We start from the raw sequence: 22,426 nt of genomic DNA, 5'->3' as shown, positions 1-22,426 counted from the left end.
TAAATGGCTTTGATCTTTAGAAGTCTGCCTCGTGCGTCCTGCTCCTGCCACAGGGCGTCAGGAACTGTTGCTATTGCTGAAGAACAGTTTGACCGTATTACTAGAATGTAAACGTGAGTGCAAAGGTCCTTATTTTGTCGGACGTGCTCATTTGGTTTGATACACATGACTGCACTTCATCCAGAGAGCTGACTGTTTAGGGTTTTGTAGCACCGTCTTTTTTTTTTTTTTTTAAGTGATTGAACACAGAGCCTTTACACAGAGCCATATACCCAGCCCTTATTTTATTTTAATTTTGAGATAAGCTCTCACTATATGGCTGCATGACCACGCTAGACTCCAACTTGCAATCCAGCCTGTCTTGCAAAATGCTGGGATTATAGCTGTGCATCACCACACTTGGTTTAGACCTATTTTAGAGTGATTGTAGGTTCACAGCAAAGCTGGGTGGAAGGTACAGAGATTTCGGGTAACTCCTCTGCTGCTGTGTGGGGACAGCGGCCCCTATCATCAGCTTCACCTTCCAGAGTGGTACGTTTGCTGCCCTTGACGAACCTACACTGACAAGTTGATGACCCAGAGTCCGTTGTTTACATTAGGCTTCTCTCTTGATGCTGTACATTCTAGGGGTTTGGATGTGTTCAGTGATAAGTGTCTACTATGAGAGTGCCATGCAGAATAGTGTCACCGCTCTAAAATCCTCTGGTTCTGCCTAGTCCCCTCCTGCCTCCCTGTCCCCTGGAAACCACTGATCTTTTCACTTTCACATAGTTTTCCCTTTCCCGAATGTCACATAATTAGTGTCTTATAGCAATACCATTTTTAGACTGCTTCTTTCACTGTTGAGTGAACGTGAAGCAATCAAGAATCAAATTAAATATTAAATTTGCTGGCAAAAAACCTCACTGGATCATATTGGGAAAGTGACTAGCTTTCCAGACTTTAAAGAACTTCTTTGGTGAGTTTCACGTGCAGCCTCAGGTGGGAACCTTTAGTCTGAATGTTTGCCTCACCTTTTTGCTTCATGAACACTTAGCAAATGCTGCTGTATCTATACCTAGGGTAACAATTCTGAGAGTGTGGGGCATCCTTGGGGAGTTGTTTTCAGTTGTTTTACTTGGTATCTCACACAAAGAACTGAGCAGGACACTTTAAGAAGTAATAAGGGTAAGATTTATTTTAAAAATGACTAACAAGAGTAAGCGGACTAACACTTGTGAATGGGTGCAAAAAATACATCCTCTTTTGCAACCCAGAACTCACTGTTCAGTATGAGATTAGATGCACAGAAAAGGAACATCACGGCCAGGTGCAGTGGTACAAGCCTGTGATCCTGGCACTCCTGATGCTAAGGCATGACAAATGAAACTTTGAGGCCAGCCTGGAGTACAAAGTGAGAATCTTCCTCAGAAAACAAAACAAAAAGAAAAAATGATGATACCTAACAGATTAAAGCTATGGAAGATATTAATAGCCATTATGTTTGGTTCTGAAACTAAAGAGTTTGTCTTTTTGAGACAGGGCTTCACTATGCAGCTCAGGCTGGCCTTGAACTCAACCTTCAAACTCTCAGTGATCCTCCTACCTCCGCCTCCCAAATTCTGGGATTACAAGCATGCCCTACCACACCTGGTTTAAGGAACTGCTAATTTCAAAGCATAGGACACGAGCAAAGTCTGAGCTCTATAGATTTGCTATTCCAGTTTTCATGTTGTGACACATAAAATAGCTTTCTTTTCTTCTCTTCTAAAGGCTTGTGTCTCGAACATGGCAATGGAGTTGGATCACATTTGTTTCAATGTAGTAAGTACTAACAACAGCTTAAAATTTCCACAGGTTTTAATAAAAAAAGAAAAGAAAAACAATACACAAAATAAGAACAGTCCCCAAGGTGGGACCAGACAGTGAGAAGAGTTTCAGTCCTAGACAGGGGCAGGTACTGGGTCTGCTTGGGCCTGGTGTCATGGGAGGATTCCCAGCTGGGGACTTAACAGGAATTCTGACAGAACAGGGTACCTGAGTCGGCCCACCCGGTGGAGGGAGAGCTGTTGACCACGTGAGGATTTTCGAGGAAGTGTCATGGTGTCCCAAGCCTATTGTGTTGTGTGGTTGGGGAAGGAAATGGAAATTGCAGTGCAAATGGGGTTGGATGCAGGCCAGGGTCATGTACTGTGGGGACTGCACATGCTGCGGAGGGGGAGCAGGGTGACCTTTATTGGTTTCCTGATTTTTTGACGTGCTCACCGTCACCGTCTGGTTCCTCAGTTCCTTGCCCCATGGCGTATTGCTTTCTCCTTGTTCTTGCTCTACTTCCTACTCAGCTGTGAGTGAGTCTTCACAAATACTTCACTGTTCCTTCCAGTCACATGGCGGGCTTGTACCCCTTGTTCTCTCTAAGTTACATGAGGACAACTGATGAGCTTTAGCCAATAAACTATGTGCGGAAATGATGTCTGACCCTTCCGAGTTGAACACTGAGGCACCAGTATACAATTTACTACTTTCCTTTTGTGACTAAAGAAGATTTCAGATGGTCCTGTGTGGTCCTGGGTCCCCGGTGGCTGCCGTGAGTAGATAGACTCTTTCTGTTGATCTGTGCCAGGCAACATGTAGCAAGAATAAGCGAGGTGAGCTGGGGTAATCCACTGTGGTTTTGGAGTTACTCCTGCAGCACAACCTAGACCTCCCTTACTGTTACAGTGCAACGTGGAGACGCGTCAAATTGCAGATCTTGACCTCAGTGGGTTCTGTTGTGTTTGAGACAAGGTCTAGCTATGCAGTTCAGGCTGGTCTTGAATGCACTGCAGAGCACAGGCCAGCCTCAAACTTATGGTAATCTTCCTGCCTCAGCCTGGGATTAGAGGTGTACATCACCATGACCAGCCACAGGTTCCATTCTTAAAGGGAAATAAGACGCATCCAGGAATAGCCATATCCTGAATGCATTGTGGTATTGGGGGAGTAAGATGCTCTAGAGTCCAGGGTTTGCTCATTCTAGGCTGTGTAAGCCTCCAGATTCTTCTGTATATCAGAGGAATGTGAAACCTATGCAGAGTGTGAGGGCTCACACACTTGTGTTGTGACAAAGGAAATTATGCATAAGAAGTATCTGGAATAATGCCTGGGGCATTTTGTTTGACAAGTGGCAATACTAGCCATGTTTTGAATCACAGTTTCTGTTAGCCCAGGTCTAAAATTCCAAAAGGTTGAAACATCTTCTTTCACTTAATCCTCATGACACCTCTGATACTTAGCTCCAATTTAAAATGAGGAAACTGAGGCATGGAACATTTAAGTGACTCCCCCAACTTATTCAGTGGGGGATAGAATCCCATGGGCAGCAAGAGATAAAAGTGGTCCAAGATTCCAGTCGGCACAGAAGTCCTACCTGGGAGCTACATTATGAATCATAAGGTAACTTCTATGATATCAGGACCTGGATTTAATAGATATTAGTCAATAAGGCAGGAAATATTAACATCAGATGGCCTTTCGCTCTGGCCATTCCCCTTCTGGCCTGCCAGCCAGAGTAGAACGAGAAGAAAGTAAAGAACAGCCTCCGAAGGCCAAGCTGGGGAGCTGCTGCTGAGCCTCTGTTTTCAAATAGATTCCCAGTTTCCCCTTGCATGTGTTATTTCATTTTAGATCTGTCTCCCAAAGACATAAGGAAGAGCTTTGATAAGGCAAAGCACAAACCTGCGTTTGAATTCCCACTAAGGCTACTCAGCCTCCGCAGCTCCCTCTGGCTTCTCCCCAGGCCTCTGCTCTGCTGGTCCTCCCCCATGAGGCTGTCGCCTTCTCTTCTCTCCTCACTAGATATCCCAAGAATGCCAGCACCTCCTGCTCTTCAGGTGCTTTGAAGATAGATCATTAATGCTAATTAAACTGAAAAGATTTAAAATTTAATTCAACAGGCATTTTTCAAGTTTCCTGCTGCGTGTCACACACTCTTCTAAATACTACTGATGAGAGCCAAAAATCCAGCACAGTGCCTCACACTAAATAGCAGCTCAGTGCACACCTCTGTGGAGAGAGGCAATTCACTCCACGATCTCCGAAGAGGTCAGACCTTACTGTAGAACACCTGAAGGACAATCAGAAGCCAAGACAGGTAAGTGGGGACCCCGTGGTAGAGATGCGGAGGCCCAGAGCTGCAGGATGCATGCAGTCCTCTCCAGGAGGGCAGAAGTGTGAGCAGAGGGGAGGGATGAGGAGGTGTGCCAGGCAGGGGAGATAAGCGAGCCCATGGGGACCTCACTGGCATTTTATCCAGGAGACGTAGTAGATTTAAGACATTCCTAAGTAGGAGGGTGAATGCCTGGACTTGTGATTCACAGCTCTCTGGGAGATATTCAGAAGGTAGATAGGAAAGTAGGGACACGAGGCAGAAAGCTGGTCAAAGAGGCCCTTGGTAAGCCAAGGAGGCCAGAGAGAGACAGGATGTAACTAAGACAGCGGCCATGGAGAGTCAGAGATGAGACCTTTGAGGAAGGGTTCTGGGAAGTGAACCCACAGCCTTCACACTGAGCCACATTCCCAGCCCTATCTATCTATCTATCTATCTATCTATCTATCTCTCTATCTATCCATTTATTTATTCTTTTGAAACAGAGGTTGCTAAATCACTAAGTAGCACAGGCTGGGCTTGAACTTTTGATCTTCCTGCCTCAGCTTCCCAGAGTGCTAGGGTTACAGGTGTCCATTGCCATGGCCCAGAGACACATTTGCAAGGTGGATTTGTGGAAGGATGTGAAATGGATGGATATGGCAAAATTGAGGGGATTAGGATGACACTGTGTTCTTTTGCTTAAATCCGGGGACAGCCAGTGATGCATTTGACCGAACAAGCTGCCTGGAGAGCAGGCTCGGGACAATCAGATTTGTCCTAGGCCGAGGGAAGTGTCTGTGACACTTGCAGGCGCACCATGGAGGTGCTGGGGTCTGGTATACGATGACGCTGATGCCATCATGAGGAGGGGGCAAAGAGTAGACCAATCACATACACACTTTTTAAATTATTTTTTATTGTGGTAAAATACACATAACATAAAACTTATTATCTTGATCATTTTCAAGTATGTAGATAATTTGTGTTAAGTAGGTTCACATTCATGTACAATCTCCAGAAATTTTCACCCTGCAAAAACAAAAAAACGAAAAAACCCCAAACCTGTTAGACAATACCTTACCAGCCCCCCAGTCCACTCCACTATTTTTTTTAATGTAATAACTCTACCTTGTAGATATGGGATCACACAGCATTTGTCTTTCTGGGAATGACTTTTTAATTTAACACTGTCCTTGTTATGGGTGGAATTGGGTCTACTCTAAATTCATGTGTTGAGGCTCTAACCCCCAGCACCCCAGAACATGCACTTGGAGAGTCCTTGGGGTGGGTCCTAAGCTGATCTGATCTGTGTTCACATAAGAAGAGGTAATTTGGACACACGGATACCATGGAAAAAGGTGGCCGCTGCAATCCATTTGTGCTGCTGTGAAAAAATAGCTGAGACTAGATGATTAACAAGGAAAAGAGGTTTATTTGACTGGAAGCCCAAACAATATGGCACTAGTACATGACAGGGACCCTCAGTTGCATGGTGGATGGAATCACATATGCCACAATGGCAAGCAGATAGAAGCATGCAGAAAAGACCAGGCCAGACATGGTAGTCCATCCCTGTAATCCCAGCACTCTGGGAGGCTAAAGCAGGAGGAGCTCAAGTTGAAGCCCAGCATGGGCAAGTTAACAATTTAGTGAGACCTTGTCTCAAAATAAAAAATAAGACAGGGCTGGAGCTCTAGCTTAGTGCAAATGTCCTAGGTTCAATCCCCAGTAACTAAAAACAAAAAGGAAAAAGACCATATATTTGGGGTGGTCTTGTTTTTATAACAACTTGCTCCTGAAGTAGCTAAGCCAATCTCAGGAGCCATAACTTGTTCTCAAGAGTGGGCAATAACCCCCTTCTGCAGATGGCCTAATTACCTCCCTTAAAGTTCCTCACCTCAGCACTATTCCTTTGAGGAGCTCAGCCTCCAACATGAGTTTTGATGAAGACAAATCACACCCACCCATGGCAATAGCCATCTGCAAGCCACGGAAAGCTATATCCAGAAGAACAAAACTTGCTGGCATCTTAACCTTGGACTTCTAGTCTCCAGAACTCTGAAAAATAAGTTTCTGTTTCTTAAGCTACCCAGTGTGTAGTATTTTGTTATGGCTACTCTTCTTGTAAACATTAGTGTTCATCGTGTTGTAGCATGTCTCAGAACTTCCTTCCCTTCTTGAGCTGGATAATTTCTACTACACGCCACTGGATATTTCTGCTACATTTTATCCATTTGTCTGTAAATGGTCACTTGAGTTTCTTCTACATCTGGCCTGTTGGGAATCCAGCTACTATAAGCCCGTATGTGCACAATTTTTCTCAGAGCCTCATTTCAGGTCTTTTGGGTTGACCTGAGCAGTTTCTTAAAGCAGTTGTACTATTTCAACTTCTCAGAAGCAGTACAAGTATCTTATTTCCTCCACATACATATTAAATACTTGTTGGTTCCTGTTTTTTTTTCTCTAATGGCAGCCATCTTAGTGGAGATAAGGGGCTAGTTCTTCTGGTGCTCATATTTCCCTAATGATTACTATCTCTTCATATTCTCCATTTACTTGTCAGCTCTTTGTTGTTGAATTATACTAGTACTCCTAGCACTGTACCTTGTATACTTTGGATATTAACTGGTTGTCAAATATGTGCCTTGCAAAGGTTTCTTCCCATTTCGGAGATTGCCTTACAGCTATTGATTTTGTTCTTGGTGCAGAGGAAGTTTTGGTTTTGAGGTTGTCCAATTTTTCTGTTTTTGTTTTTCTTGCCTGTATTATCAGTGTCATACCCAGGAATCCTTTGCCAAATCCAGTATCAGGAAGATATTCCCCTGTGTTTCTAAGAGTTTTAGAGTTTCACACACACAATCTTTTCAGAATGTTGGCTGAATAGGAAAAGAGATACACAGGAAGAATCTAAAATGATAGAAGGTTATTTGGAGACAAGCAGGGAAGTGCTATGTTCATGATCTAAGAAGAACATACCAGACCAGAGCTTGAAGACACAGAACAAAGGATGCCACTGGGCCAGTGTCTCAGAGGTCATGCAAGGGATGATAGCATAGGCCAAAGGTGGGCCAGGTATGAGAAAGGTATCTTTTCTTTTGACAGGTTGGGAAAAATATAGGACAGGTGTGGTTAAACTAAGGTTATCACTTGTGGGCGAATTGTGGGGAGGCCGGCTGTCAGCTGGTTTTGTTTTGTTTTGCTTTCTGTTTTGTTCTCTTTTGCCTTGTGAAGCAGTCCCCACATAATTTAATGAGAGTAACAGAAAGGATGATGGTGAATGGCGAAAGACTGGAGAAGCTACTAAGGAGGTAAAGAGAAGGGACAGAAAGCTGATTATGGAAATGTTAGAGAAACTACAAAATGCATTCATCTGTGTGGGAACTGATGCTGCCATCATACCGTCTCTAGGAGCTCAGGTGGGAGATGGAGAAGTCAGTGGGAAACTCAGGCTGTCGCACTGACTTAGTGTAAGGGTTTTCATCTCAGACATTTCATTTTTCAGCCTTAGAAATTTAATTCTTTTTTTTCCCCACTACCAGGGATTGAACCTAGAGTCTTTGCCCCTCCATGCTTAGCCTTTTTAAGTTGTATGATTGTGGGTTTTGTTGTTTTTGTTTTGTTTTAATTTTGAGACAGAATCTCACTAAACTGCCTAGGCTAGGCTTGAACTGCTAATCCTTCTGGTTCAGTTTCCTGGAGTGCTCAGGGCTGTGCCACCAGATGTAGCTAAATTTGAGTCTTTTTTACACCATTCATGTCACTGGTAATATACACATCTTCGTTCTTTATCATAATGTTTGGATGTCATTATTAATTCTATCATAAGTGACAATTCTAGTAAGTTTCAACAGCTTGGTCATCATTTTCCAGTTTTGCCTGGATACTGAGAGTCTCTCTATGAAGCAAACAACTAAATAGAATTACTATAAGAGAGAGTTCTTGAATGAGTCCCTTCATTTGAGAAACACAGGTCTAAAAGAGAAATTCGTGAATGGTGGTGCTACAACATGTGGCAGCAACAGTGCTACAGTTTATACCTTGATGTCCCCCAAAGCCTCATGCACTCATAGGTCTGGCTTTGGGGAATTCATTGAATTATGAGTGTGTGATACTCAATGGACAAATCCACTAATTAGCTTATAGTTAGATATGATGGTGAGAGCTGAAGTCTTATTGGAAGAGGTGGGTCACTGGGGGTGTGGCCTGGAAAGATGTATCTCCTCCTCTCCATCCTCTCTCTGTCTCTCTGCTTCCCTTTGCCATGCTATGAGCTATTTCTTCTCTGCCATCCTCTTTGCCATGCTGCCCTGCCTTGGAGTCAGCCAACTATGCACTGAAACCTCTACAAATTGTGAGGCCAAATAAACCTTTCCTCCTTTAAATTGTGGGTGTCAGATATTGTATCCCAGCAACAATCACAGTAACTAAGACAAACAGGAAATTCAGTTCTGTTTTGAACTAAGTGTATTAAGGTATCAAAGAATTACAGTACTGCAGACTGCTTAGCTTATCCTCTTATGACTCAACCTCACAGTTTTCCCAGAAGCAGACCCTGAGACAAAGAATTGAATGCAAAGAATGTATTTGAGAAAACTTGATTAATACCCACAGGGAAGCACAGCAGTGAGGCAGAGGTGGGAAGTGAGCAGTAAGGGCTCCACAGATCAGCCTGCTTCCATATTGGGAAGGGGACTTTAATCTTACAAGAAATGATGAAAAACCCACACATAAATATGCTAATCAAGGGGCAAAGGAGCCAGGGGAAGTGACACCAATTGTCCAAGAATCATAGAGGGCTGTCCCTGGGGAAGTTTCTGGAATTCTGGCTGGCCCTGGCAGTGCACAGGGAGTGTTTTGCAAGTCTGAAAATGCAGTCCTCACATTTATAATGAGAAGCCTGCTGGGGCACACACAGTGAGGGCCCAGTGACACAGGTAGGGCCATGAGAGCATCAGACTTCTAAGAAGACCAAGAGCAAGAAAACACAAGAATATCTGATTGGTCAGTATACCTATGCAATTATCAAAGCATTGAGATTAGAGAAAACATTTTTCATCTTATAATTTGTTAAATCAAATACCAAGGAAAGCTTTGCCTTAACGCTAAATCTCTTCCAAATCCCTTTAATCCTGGATCAAAATTTAGAAAATCTGAGCCAGTGAGAGAAAAAGGCTAGAGAGCTGAAATTGTTGACATTAAGTATGAAAGAAGAAAATCTATTTCCAAAGTGTTTTTGCAGGTGAAATGGATTTACCACCCACAATTTTTTAAAATGACAAACAATGGGAAGAGAAAAGGTTTAAAGATAGACTCCATAGTGCAACTGGGAAAAATGTAATCAAATAAAGCAAGAGCCCCTGGGACCAATTGTAGGTTTTATTAAGCCCCAACCTTCTCCCTGCAGATCCAAGGCTCAAGATTGAGAAAGGGGGGAAAATGCTCTTAATGAAATTTTTCACTGTTTTCCCTTATAGCAGCCTTTTGTTATGTATCTACAAAAGGAAGCCATTATTTCCTCTTGGGGTAGTTTTGCATGCTGACAAAATTAGAGTATTTTGCAGGACTGGTCATTGAGCAGGACTTAGTAAACTCAGAAAGGCACAACAACCACATGGCCTGACTCACAGAGGAAATCTAGAGAGTCACATATTAGGATACGAGAAGAAAAAATAAAAGCCATTGTTACCCATCTAAAAAAAAAAAGAGCAATAATTTATAAATACCCTCAAGAATAGAATGAAATTCCTACTTCCTTTTATGAGTTTTCTTCCCCACAAATAAAAGATCACGAAGAGTCAACATAAAACAGGTGTCCTTTAGCAAACATTTGGAAGCAACAGAGGAAAATTCTTAGCAGGGTAGCAGGAAAGAACAGGGCGGAGCCTGCAGTATCCATTGAATATGACCCACCGCAATGACCTGCTTCCTTCAAGTAGACCCCATTTTCCAGAGTTCTACTGTCTCCCAATAATGCCACCAGCAGAGGACCAGTCCTTCAACATCTGAGCCTTGGATACAAACTACCCTACAGCATAGTATATAGAAAATCAGTACAGAGATCAGCTATGCAAATTATAAATAGAGGACTAGTTCCTCATTCATGCCTGGTCAAAATGGAAGTCTTCATCTGATGTATCTTAGTTATTTTCTTCATTGCCAGGACAAAATACCCCACAACCACTACTTAGGGAAAGAAGCCTTTATTTTAGCTCATAGTTCGTAGGGGTTTCAGTCCAAGCTGACAGGCTCTAACGCAGGCCACCATGGAAAGAGGATTGGCAGAGAAGACACAGATCATGACGTGGTAGGCAAGAACACAGGGAGAGGGAGGGGGACAGACCCTTCCAGGCCAGACCCCAGTGACCCACCTCCTCCAGCCAGGCTTCACTTCCCAACATCAGATTTAGCTACAAAATCCTCAGTGGATGAATCCACTGAAGAGCATCATGCTCCCGTGATCCAGTCACCTCCCCAGAACACTACCTCTGAATGCATAGCCTTTGGGGGGACATCTAAATGTCAGCCACACAGTGTCACCACCTCAGTACATGATATAGCATTATACCACGAGTGAAATTTGGATGATGAGTGCTTTTAATTTAAAACGTATTTAAATTAATCACTGCATTTGCCAATTTAAACTCCTTCAAAGTTTTCAGTTTGTATATTAAAGTTTGCAAGGCATTCCTCAAAATTATCACAAATTTTATTAAGTTATATTATTAATAGCAACTTGTGAAATTTAAATAAATTTCTATGCACTGTCAATAAATAAAAAATAAATTCAGCTACTTCTGCTAAAGAAAAACAGAATCAGCCTTTTGTTCTCTGTAAAGAAAATAGTGTCAGCTGGGCATGGTTGCTTCTCTGGAGGATGAGGCAGGATTGCTGTGAGTTCGAGGCCAGCCTGGGACACATAGCAAAAACTCTGTCTCAAAAAAACAAAAGCAAACAAACAAACAATATTTAGAATGTTATTTTTATATTAAAAATGAAAAGGCAATTAAAAATGGTCATCCAGAAACCCCCCCAGCAAATGCATTGAAAGGATGTGTCAGACAGTAAATTAATAAAAAGTATTGTAGTTATGGCTAGGGATATAGTTCAGTGGTAGGGTACTTGCCTAGTGCATACAAGGCCTTGAGTATGATCTCAAGCACCCACCACAAAATTTTTTTGAATTATAGTATTTTCCCTTGTATGTTGTGATATCTGTGGTCTTTGCATTGTTTATAAGTTTGTAAATTTGATATTTTTCATTATAAGTAAATTTTCAATTTTATAACTTTTTAATTATAAGTTGTTGGGGTTTTTTTGTTTTGTTTTGTTTTGTTTTGGTTTTTCTTTTTTTTGGTACCGAGGATCCAACTTACGACCATACACTTGCCAGGCAGGTGCTTATGCTGCTGAGCTAAGTCCCTGGCCAATCCTAGGTAAATTTTAAAAAGGTTATAGTAAAAAACAATAAAATCCCTCTTCTGCTTCTCCATTCTTCCAAATCCCTAGAGTCATCTTTATTTTACTTTCTTTTAGCTGTGAATCTTTAATAATTTTAGTGTTCCAAAATAGTATGCTTACATTGCTATTTCTTGTTTATTCAATTTTAGGCATTATCTAATGGCTTCTTTCTTGACAGGTAAAAATGTAATCTTAACACTACTTTTACTTCCCTTTTGCTGTCTTGATAGGTTTTTGTCATTATTTATAGTCAAATAAATATCTGTATTTATGTCACAACTCCACAAATACCATACATCGCAGAGCCAAGATTTATACCATAACTACAGTTTCTCTGTAAAGGAGCTGAGTATTCTTGTTGAAGTGGGTTAAACTACCTCGTCTTGCTTGAAGGGAACGCTCTAGCCTGTGCTTCCCCCAGCGCTGTATCTGATCATTTATTGTTTCACATTTCTCCCTTTTCCTAGCGGTCTCCCTTTCAGACCCCTCTACCATTCTCCATCTGAGTTATAAGATTTTGTAGATGAAATAAAATTTGTTTGTTTATCATGGTACTGGGGATTGAATTCAAGGCCTTCACACTGAGCTACGTTCTCATCTCCCCCTTTCTGACCCCCATATTTTAAAGACAGGGTCTCAATAAATTCGTAAATTTCCTAGGCTGGGTTCAAACTTGCGATCCTTCTGCTTCAGCCTCCTAGAGTGATGGATTTACAAGCATGTGCCACCACACCCAACTTCACATTTGTGTTTTCCTTACACTAATTGCTAGTTTTGCTGGATGTTTAACTGTAGTTAAAAATAATTTTCTTTGTATATTTTGAAAATACTCCTCCAATTTCTTCTAGATTCATACTACGTGCTGAGAAATCTGATGTGATTCTGATGCTTGTGATCAATTCTTTCTGTAAACTTTTTGCTCTTTCCTCACTACAGTCTGTGTTCTGAAATGTCACGATTATTTGGAACTGCATGAAAGGGAGGCCATATTACTTGTTGTTTTAGCTACTCAGTGGATTCTTTCAGTGTGGATGTTTATGCCCTTCATTTCTAGGCCAGTTTTTCTGTCTTCTTATTCATCTACCTGTTCATCTATCACAGTACTTACCTAATTACCTCTCTTCCTACTTCCCTACCTTTATTTTTTCTCTGTTGCCTCGCTTTTAATTATATATATATATATATATAGATAGATAGATAGAGAGAGAGAGAGACAGAGACAGAGACAGAGACAGAGACAGAGATAGAGACAGAGAGACACACAGAGAGAAAGTTTCTCATTATATAGTTCAGGCTGGTCCTGAACTCACTATGTAGCCCACACTGGCCTTGAACTCACAGCAATCCTCCTGCCTCAGCCTTCTGAGTGTTGGGATTACAACCATGTGCCACTATGCCTGGCTCTGTTTTATCCTTCATAGTCACATATTCAAACACTTGAATTAATTCTGTATGTTTCTTAGCTTTTCTTGTTTCAATATTTTTAAAATTTTATTTAAAATACATTTTAGATATAGTTATTGTTGGGCGCAGGCGCTCAACATACCATACCCCGGCCGGGACTAAGGACCACGCCAGCTTCCGCAATGCACTACGTTCCTCTTTAAATTAGCCAACCCGTGCGCACCTCGCGCTCACTCTGTACTCTGTGGCAACTCCTGATTGGCCACAGCTGGATATAATAGCCAGAGCCTACATCCCATTCCCGCCCTGCTTCCTTGTGGCAGCCTGTGATTGGTCACGGCCAAATATATAAACCAGAGCCCGCGTAAATAAACTAGCAGTTAACTGTCGTCCACAAAAGTATCTCCTGTCTCCTGTTTCATTGGAGCTGCGCCGGTCAACTGGTGGCCCGTACGGGGAGCCCGGAACGCTGAGACCCTCTCTCCGACAGTACGGGAACGAACCTCTCTCTCCGACGGAACAGAGACGTCAACAGGTAAAATCGTCAAGCGCCAATATCGGGGCTACTTGGCGGGCGAGGGCTGACAGGTTAAACTGCTCAACGTTGGTAGCGGGTGCTACGCAACAGGGCCGGATAGCGGGGGCTATTGGGCAACCTTGGGCGGACGCATCGCAAGGGTCAGGAACTCGTAAAGAGAGTTCCGGGGGCCGTAAAGAGGCCGGTTTTGGGGGCGCCGTAAAGGGGCGCGGGGACTAAGCTGTCCCTGTATAAAAAAAAAAAAAGAAAAAGAAAAATATAAAATAAAAAGAAACTCTTGAAATTCTGGTTAACATGGGTAACACGGCTACTCAGCCACTGTCAGTCGCCTTAAGCGACTTACTGAGAGAAAAGGGATTACAAATGAAACGAGAACAAATTCAAAACTTCCTCGATCAGGCCGATAAGGTAGCACCTTGGTTTGGTCCCACGGGGTCCGTTACCATCCCCAGCTGGGATAAATTAGGGAGTGATCTTGACTTTGCAGTAGAAAATGGCCTCCTGGAGCCAGGAGTCAGACCCCTTTGGGCCATAGTGAAAGGCTGCCTCGCAGACACCTCTTGTCGTGACCATATAAGGGCTGGCGCCATGGCGCTTGATTACCATCAGGCAGAATCCTCCCACGAGCAATCTCACGAGTCCAGTGCCGCAGGCGAGGTGACCCCACCCAACCCAGACTCGTCAGATAATGAGGGGAAGGAAGGAGAAGTATACAAAATGACGGATGCAGACACCACCGAAAGAGGGGAAGTCACACACACGCAGTCGAGAGGGCCCTACTCTGAGGCCATAAATGAGCTGCAATGCAGGATTTCTCAGAGTAAATGGGTCAATGAAAGCGAGTATGGGATCCCAGGGCCACCCCGTATAAGACCTATGGCTCTACCTCCCAACCCGCAAGATTATCATGCCCACCAGAGACCCTGCCATCAGCTATGTAGCTGTCCGCAACAGGTCCAGACGTCCCCTGGGACATTCCAGGAAGACCTTTGGCATCAAGTCAAAAGAGAGGACCCAGGAGGCCTGGGCCGTTTTCTCCAGGCTTTTCCGGTTGCTGTAGATGCTCAGGGAAACAGAGCCCACCTGCCTATAGATATGAAGGCGATAAAGCATCTTAAGGAGGCCAGCACCATGTACGGTGTTAACGGGGCGTATACCCTGTCCCTAGTAGAAGCCCTGGCAGGAAATGCCATGACACCTGCTGATTGGGCCAGTTTGTGCAAGGCAGTGCTCAGCCCAGGCCAATATCTTGATTGGAAAGCTTGGAATGTTGAACTTGCCACAGAACAGGCGCAAGCTAATGCCCAGAACAATCAGGCTGCCTGGAACGCGGATATGTTATTAGGACAAGGGCAGTATCTCAATAACCAGCTGATATTTCCACAAGAGGTGTATGCACAGATAAATAGAATAGCCATACAAGCATGGAAATGGGTCTCGGCTAGGGGAGAAGTCTCAGGCCACTTGACAAAAATTTTGCAGGGCCCGAGCGAGCCTTTTTCAGATTTTGTGGCCCGCATGATGGAGGCGGCAGGGAGAATTTTTGGGGATGCTGAGACAGCCATGCCGCTCATTAAGCAGCTCATTTTTGAGCAATGTACTAAAGAATGTCACTCTGCCATTAGTCCATACAAAAATAGGCCTCTTGAGGAATGGATGAAACTCTGTCAGGAGATCGGGGGGCCATTAACCAACTCAGGTTTGGCAGCCATGCTAATGAAGCTAACTAAAGAAGGTCAGGAAGGCAGAGTGGCACCACAGAATGGCGCCCGCCCAAAAGAAGGCTGCTTCAAATGCGGCAGACAGGGACACATAAAAAGAGACTGTCCATCTTGGGGACTCGGAAGAGAACAACCCCCCCCTCCTGAAGACCGAAAGTGCCCCAGATGTAAAAAGGGAAATCACTCCATCGCGGAGTGCCGCTCCACCTTTGATGTAAATGGGTTGCCCCTCACGGGTAAGGGCCGTAACACAGAGAGGCCAAAAAACGGGATTGGGGGGCCCCCCCGGGGGGGGTGGGCCCCCGATTCTACCCAGCCAGAGAGTATATGGTAGACCAGACACTGCCAATGATGCCAACATGGGCAGGTCAGAACCGAGGAGAGCCTCTCCGGGTTCAGGGGGACTTGACCTCTGTGCCACCACTGGACTCGTATTAACCCCGAAAATGGGGATACAGGCCATAGAGACAGATATGTCCGGCCCCTTACCGGAAGGCACAGTAGGGTTGATAATTGGTCGATCATCCCTCTCCATGAAAGGAATACAGGTCTTACCGGGTGTTATAGATTCTGATTACACAGGAAAAATAAAGGTGATGATGCAGGCTCCTAAAGGCCCAGTAGCTGTAGGGGCAGGAGACCGCATCGCTCAGATGCTAGTGTTATCCAGCCGTCATGGGGATTATCCATCATTGTCTGGTATTAGAGGAGACAGAGGATTTGGATCATCAGACCCAGCCTTTGCCGCCCTCGTTCTTAGATTGGATGAGCGCCCCATGCTAACGTTGTCACTCAATGGGCGAAAAATATCCGGACTGCTAGACACAGGAGCAGACCGCTCTATTATAGCTGAAAAGGACTGGCCACTAACCTGGCCTACCCAGATGGCACAACAAACACTGCAAGGCTTGGGATCAGTTCATGCACCTAAAATTAGTAGTCAGATAATTAAATGGGAAGACAATGAGGGACACTCAGGAGAATTCATACCCTATGTTCTCCAGCTTCCAGTTACCCTATGGGGGAGAGAAGTGCTCTCTGCCCTAGACTTGACCTTGTGCAATGAATATTCTCACACAGCCAGGAGAATTCTTAAAAATCAAGGGTATGAACCAGGCAAAGGATTAGGCAAAGACCTGCAAGGAAGGCCTTTCCCCATCCAGGCACAACCACGTGCTCAGAGGCAAGGTTTGGGTTTTTAGTGGGGGTCACTGACTCGGCTTCTGCCCCTCTCAAATTGACATGGGTCTCTAATGACCCCATTTGGATAAATCAGTGGCCCCTACCACGAGACAAAACAAAAGCCGCATCCAAACTTATTCAAGAGCAATTAAAGTTAGGCCGTATCAAACCCTCAAGTCTATTCTGTTTAAACAAAAGGAGGGTATTGCCCAGGGCATGACACCTAGGGCCAGACTAAATCTTGCCCTCTTCACTTACAATTTTGTAAACATCAACCCACAAGGATTCACGCCAGCACAGCTACATGCCAACCCTGTCGTACCCAAACATGGTTGGGTACGCTGGAAAGACCTCCTGCATGGGGTGTGGAGAGGCCCCAGCCCAGTACTTAGTTGGGCAAGAGGGGCGGTCTGTATCTTCCCGCAGGAAGAAGGCAGCGAACCTGTCTGGGTCCCGGAACGCCTGATACGTCCCTGCAAACCACCAGACCCCGACCCAGAGGAAACGTCAACCACAGAACAGGGGAACCAACAGGAGCCTCACAAGCCAGACCAAGCAAGTACACCCACAACTCCCATTAACCATGGCACCTTGGCCAACTCCCCTGGTTAGTAGCCTCCTTTTCCCTTCCTTCTTGCATCTCGTACGGTCCTTGCAGCCAATGACTTTTCTAAATTGCTCCACCGCAACCTGTTATATGTTATAATGTTGGGATAACAGTACACTTTCAGCTGTTGTTATGCAGGTACTCCAGTTCGCACCGATTCCAGTTATGGCGGACTCAGACGAGTTTCCTGTGATCCAGCTCAGGCCAACTCTCCAATTGGCTTTCATAAAGGAATGGGCAGGAATAGGGGCTCTGGCTACCATGACTACACTTGCCGCATTCGGCAGTCTACTTCTGCTCTGTCGGATTCGCAGACAAAGGAATAGGGACAAAGTATCAAACAAGCATTGCTGATCATGGAATCTGGTCAAAGCCCGGCAGCATGGCTCGCCATGCTGTGACGCAGGTGTGGAGCAAAGCATCGCAGGGAGTGTCGTCCTTGGCCAGGAGACACCCCGGTCCCCATGTTGGCGAGCACGTGGGTTGGGCTCATAAAACAGATTTCCCGCCCCCTCCAAAAGAGCACCAACGAGTAGTGAGGCACTGTCATGACGGCCGCATGGCACCTCACGAGGGGCGCCGACCTCTGGAGACCCTGCGTCAGTTATAAAGAAAGGGGGAGATGTTGGGCGCAGGCGCTCAACATACCATACCCCAGCCGGGACTAAGGACCACGCCAGCTTCCGCAATGCACTACGTTCCTCTTTAAATTAGCCAACCCGTGCGCACCCCGCGCTCACTCTGTACTCTGTGGCAACTCCTGATTGGCCACAGCTGGATATAATAGCCAGAGCCTACATCCCATTCCCGCCCTGCTTCCTTGTGGCAGCCTGTGATTGGTCACGGCCAAATATATAAACCAGAGCCCGCGTAAATAAACTAGCAGTTAACTGTCGTCCACAAAAGCGTCTCCTGTCTCCTGTTTCATTGGAGCTGCGCCGGTCAGTTATAGCATTCATCATAAGGAATTTGTACCTGTATACAGTATGCCTTGTTTCTTCTTTTTTCCATTCCCCTCTCCTCCCTTCAGATGTTCTTACCCTCTTTTATACAAAAGCTTTTTTTCCATTTCTTCCGTATATTCTGTTTTTTTCTTATCCCTTCTTTCCTCCTCTTCCTCCCTTGTTCCCCTTCCTGACTTCCCTTGTTTAAACATTTTCTTCCTACTTCCCAATATCTATCTTATATTTTGATCCTTAGTAATCCTTTGGGTTCTCACAACAGAGAAGCCATGCAGTATTTGAACAAATGTGTCTGATTTATTTCACTTAAGAGAATAGTCTTGGCATGCATCCATTTCCCTAGAAATGTCTCAAGCTTATCTTTCTATATGGCAGAGTACTACTCAGTTGTATATATCTAAAAAAAAATCTTTATCTACTTATCAGTTGATGAGCATTTGGGCTGTTCCCAAGATTTAGCTATTACAAACTGTATCAAGGTCTGACCTAGATCTCCAATCTCCAAATGAGTGTATGACAAAGGCTTAAATAAATGAGACTAGGGGTATGATTTTAGGGTTCCAGGAGAATCAAAACCCTCTTGCAGAGTTCTTGACTCTGGCTATGATGAAGGCTAAGACAAAGAGCTTCTCTGGGCTGCCCATATTTATTAGGTATTCAAACAAAGAAAGAGGATGCTGAGGAAAACACGGGAAATGAGCAGGACCTTGGGAGTCACTTCAAAGACTGCTCCAAGTAGTGAATTATGCCAATTTAGGAAAATCGTCTTATCTCCATGATGACATTTATGGTAGGAGTGAGACGGCAGGAGTGAGATGCCTGCAGCTGCAGTCTCTATCTACTTAACTGATGTTTGAGCCAGGTGTCCTCAGCTGCGGCTTTATCTTGCCCTTTGAGGTATCTCTGGCATCACAGGCCACTACAGACCTCAGCCAGGACCAGTGATTCATAGAGGTTCACTTACTATGACTCAGCTCCCATCACCAGGCAAGGGGCCTAGGCCTACGACAGACTCACAGACTCACAGATAAACATAGAAAGCCAATTAGTTAATTTTTTTTTTGGTACCAGAATCAAACTCAAGACTTCACGTTTGCCAAGCAGGCACTTAATCCACTGAGCTAAGGACTTGGCCCTAATTAGTTAATTTTAAATCCTGCTCAGAGCTGCTTTGTGACGGTCTCCAACAAAACTATAAACATGGGTATGCATATATCACTGCAATATGATTCCTTTAATTCTTTTGAGAAGGTATGAAGAAGGGGAATAGCTGAGTCAAGTGGAACCTCTAGTTTTAGTCTTTGGAGAATCTCCACTCTTGATTTCCGTAGTGATTGCACCAGTCTACACTCCCAGAAGCAGTAGAGAAGGGTTCCTTTTTTCCCACTGCCCACCATTTTTTATTGGTTGATTTCTTGTTGATATCCATTCTTTCTGGAGTGAGACAGAACCTAAGTATTGTTTTAATTTGCAACTCTCTAATGACTAGTGATGTGGAACATTTTTTCATATTTGCAGTTTCTACTTCATCTGAAAAGTGCATTTTCAGGTGCTTGTTTTTGGATTGGGTTTTTAAATTTGGGGGGTCTGATTTCTTTTAGATCTTTCTGTTTTATAGATATTAGTCCTTTGTCTGAGGAACAGCTGGCAAAATTTTTCTCACTCTCGGGGTTGTCTCATCACTCTGTTAGTGGTGTCTCTTGCTGTGCAAAAGCTTCTTTGCTAAAAGTTGTTTTTTTTTTTATTTTAAAGGGGGTAAAATTAGACACAACAAAATAGGACATAAGAAAGCAATGTAAGAGATATAAATTTCAAAGCTAGACGACCTGAAATCTTCACTGTCTATCATATTGTCTCTCATTTTCTTCCAAATAGTTGTCCATGTCTTCGCATACAGAGAATTCATGCAAAACTACATAGTATAAAACTGATCTGAACAGAATGAGGAAGGCGTGTTAGGTCTTCAAAACCAGACAATAGGGAAATCACTAATGGCTGTCATAGAGTCTCTTGTTCTCTTCAAAATAGCTGTCCATACTTCATGTATATTGAAGTTCAACAAAACAAAACAGGCGTGGCGGGGGTGTTGCTTGGCTTCCTGGCACTGCAGGTCCCAGCATGGCACGGGTCCCAGTAAACCCCAGAGGCTCCCCTCCTGGGCCTCTGCAGCCTGCCATGCTCACAGCCGCTCACCAGGAGGGAGGGAGGGGTTGCTTCAAGCTGTTTTTTTCTAATGAATTGACCATTTCACTGCCCAAGTTCTATGTTCTACGGCCAACAGACCATAGAAAGACATCTCTTTAGGTTCCTGCTTGAAACCAACAGTGTCAGGAAGCTGCTGGCCTTGATTCAGGGCCAGAAAAGCTTCCTAATAAGATGAGCTCTCAGTTGTTGATTATTTGTGCTAGTTCCTGTGCATTGAGAATTTTGTTCATAAAGTCTTTGCGTACACCAGTCTCTTCAAGCATTCTACCTATTCTATCTTCTAGAAGATTCAGTGTTTTTTTTTTAATATTTTGATATTTGATCTATTTTTATTTTAGCTTAGATATGGGTCTAGTTTTAATCTTGGTTCGGCATATAATCCTCAGAATACCAGTTTTCCAGCATCATTTAGTAACGAGGCTTTCTTCCAATGAGGATATTTGGCTCCTTTGTCAAAGATAAGATGGCTAAGTGTGTTTGGAGTTGTTTCTGCATCTTCTAATCTGTTCCATTGATCCTCAGGTCCAGTGTTTTTTTTTTTTTTTTTTTGCCCATTTTTCTGTAATAATTTCTTTTTCTCTTTGTTTAACTTTAGGAAAATTTCCTAGGCCTTCAAAATCATTTATTTGTTTTACTTTGACTATCATAATCTTGATTTCTAAGAACTCTTCCCACATTCCTTTCCATGGTGTACTGTAATTATACATGGATAAAGTATCATCTAGTATCTCTGAGAATATAAAAATGTTTTAAAATGTCCTTCCTAGTGTGTGAATGATCTCCTTCCCTGTGGGTTTATTTTTCCTATTGGCTTATTTGAATTTGTTTCATATTGGAACACTTCCTATAAAGTCTAGTGTTTTTTGTGTTATTGTTTATGGCCAAGAGGAGACTGCGTGGTGCTGACTGGAAGCTCTGGTGTTGTAAACTTGACCTGCAGGGTCTACTTTAGAACCAATGACAAGAACACTGAGCCTTTCCCTGGGGGACGTCAAGTGGAGGTGGCCAGGGGTTTTGTTCCTAGGTTCTATGGTAGCCTGTCTGAGAATGAACTTGCTGATCTTCTGCCTGTGGACAGGATTCTGGGCTCTTGACAGGTAACACAGGAGTAAAGGAGGAAATCTGTGGGCCCATCCGCACTTCATGTAGACCCTGCCCCAATCTCCTGGTTTTCAGTGTCTTATGTCACCTTGCCCTCAGCCATCCTCGGCCTCCTGTAGCATTCCTGGGTGTTGAAGCAAATTAGATTCTTGAACCCTCTGGATTTCAGCTACAAATTATTCTCACAGGGTAAGGAACTTACTAGTGATGCATCCACTGTGTTTCTTTCTATAATGAATGGAAATGTCTCATTCTGATTTCTTCTAATCGCTTTGCTCTTGACAGTTCATCCATCTGTTTACAATTTCACAATCATTTTAGTGGAGCCATGAGAAAGAATAAAACCAATCAACCTCATGTCCTTAGCTGAAAGGTTGCTTATCTTTTAATGCTGCTATAGTGGCTGACTAGACAGAATTTAAATTTTTATGTAGTTAAATTATCAGTTGAATATAAACAATGTCCAATGCTTTACCAATTATGCAAACCATTTATTGTTTTTCCTTTCTCCATTAATATTAAATATAAATTCTGTCATATACTGAAATCTCTTATATGCATGCACCCCTTCCTCAACTCTGTTCTATTATTTTCCCCTACTAACCACACATATTTGGTATGTTTTAATATCTGATAGGGCATATCTCTTGTTTTTTAACAGATTTATCTTGATAATTCTTGAAGGCTCTTCTCACAAATACATTTTAGAATTTGAAATCTGTTAAACTGCACACCAGACATTTGCTGGCCTTTTGATGATAGTTGCTTTTGACTTATGTATTAGATTTGGGAATTTTGAAGAATGAAGTTCCCTAATTTATCAACACAGTGTATCCCTTTATTCACATTGGTACTTACATACTTTAGCAATAGAATTTTCTTTGTAGGCTTTTAACTAACTAACTTATAGTATAGTGTCATCAGTATAGAGCCACTGAATCATTAATTTCAATTTTCCAGACTGGGCTCAGTGGCACACATTTGCAATCACATATTTAGGGAGGCTGAGCTAGCAGAACTCCAAAATTGAGTACTGCCTGGGAAATTTAGTGAGAACGTGTCTCACAATAGAGCACAATACAACACAATACAACACAATAAAGCACAATGCAATACAATACAATACAATACAATACAATA

At 43.4% G+C, this 22,426-nt stretch overlaps 1 non-coding gene and 1 pseudogene across 1 annotated transcript; one reads left to right on the top strand and one right to left on the bottom strand.

Annotated features, from left to right (window-relative positions):
• Positions 1-1,209: 1,209 nt before the first annotated feature.
• On the top strand, positions 1,210-1,301 carry LOC111756895 (small nucleolar RNA SNORA40; annotated as a pseudogene).
• An 18,897-nt stretch (positions 1,302-20,198) lies between these two features.
• Positions 20,199-20,339, bottom strand: LOC111756890 (small nucleolar RNA SNORA2/SNORA34 family). Its single transcript, XR_002791276.1, has one exon. It is a non-coding gene; the product is annotated as a small nucleolar RNA SNORA2/SNORA34 family (small nucleolar RNA).
• Positions 20,340-22,426: the final 2,087 nt, after the last annotated feature.

Source organism: Cavia porcellus, unplaced genomic scaffold (genome assembly GCF_034190915.1).
Source record: "Cavia porcellus strain 051 isolate PalLab524CR breed Dunkin Hartley unplaced genomic scaffold, mCavPor4.1 scaffold_2, whole genome shotgun sequence".
NCBI lineage: Eukaryota > Metazoa > Chordata > Mammalia > Rodentia > Caviidae > Cavia > Cavia porcellus.
Note: the sequence above shows the minus strand (reverse complement) of the source record. Positions and strands in the feature narration are given on the sequence as shown.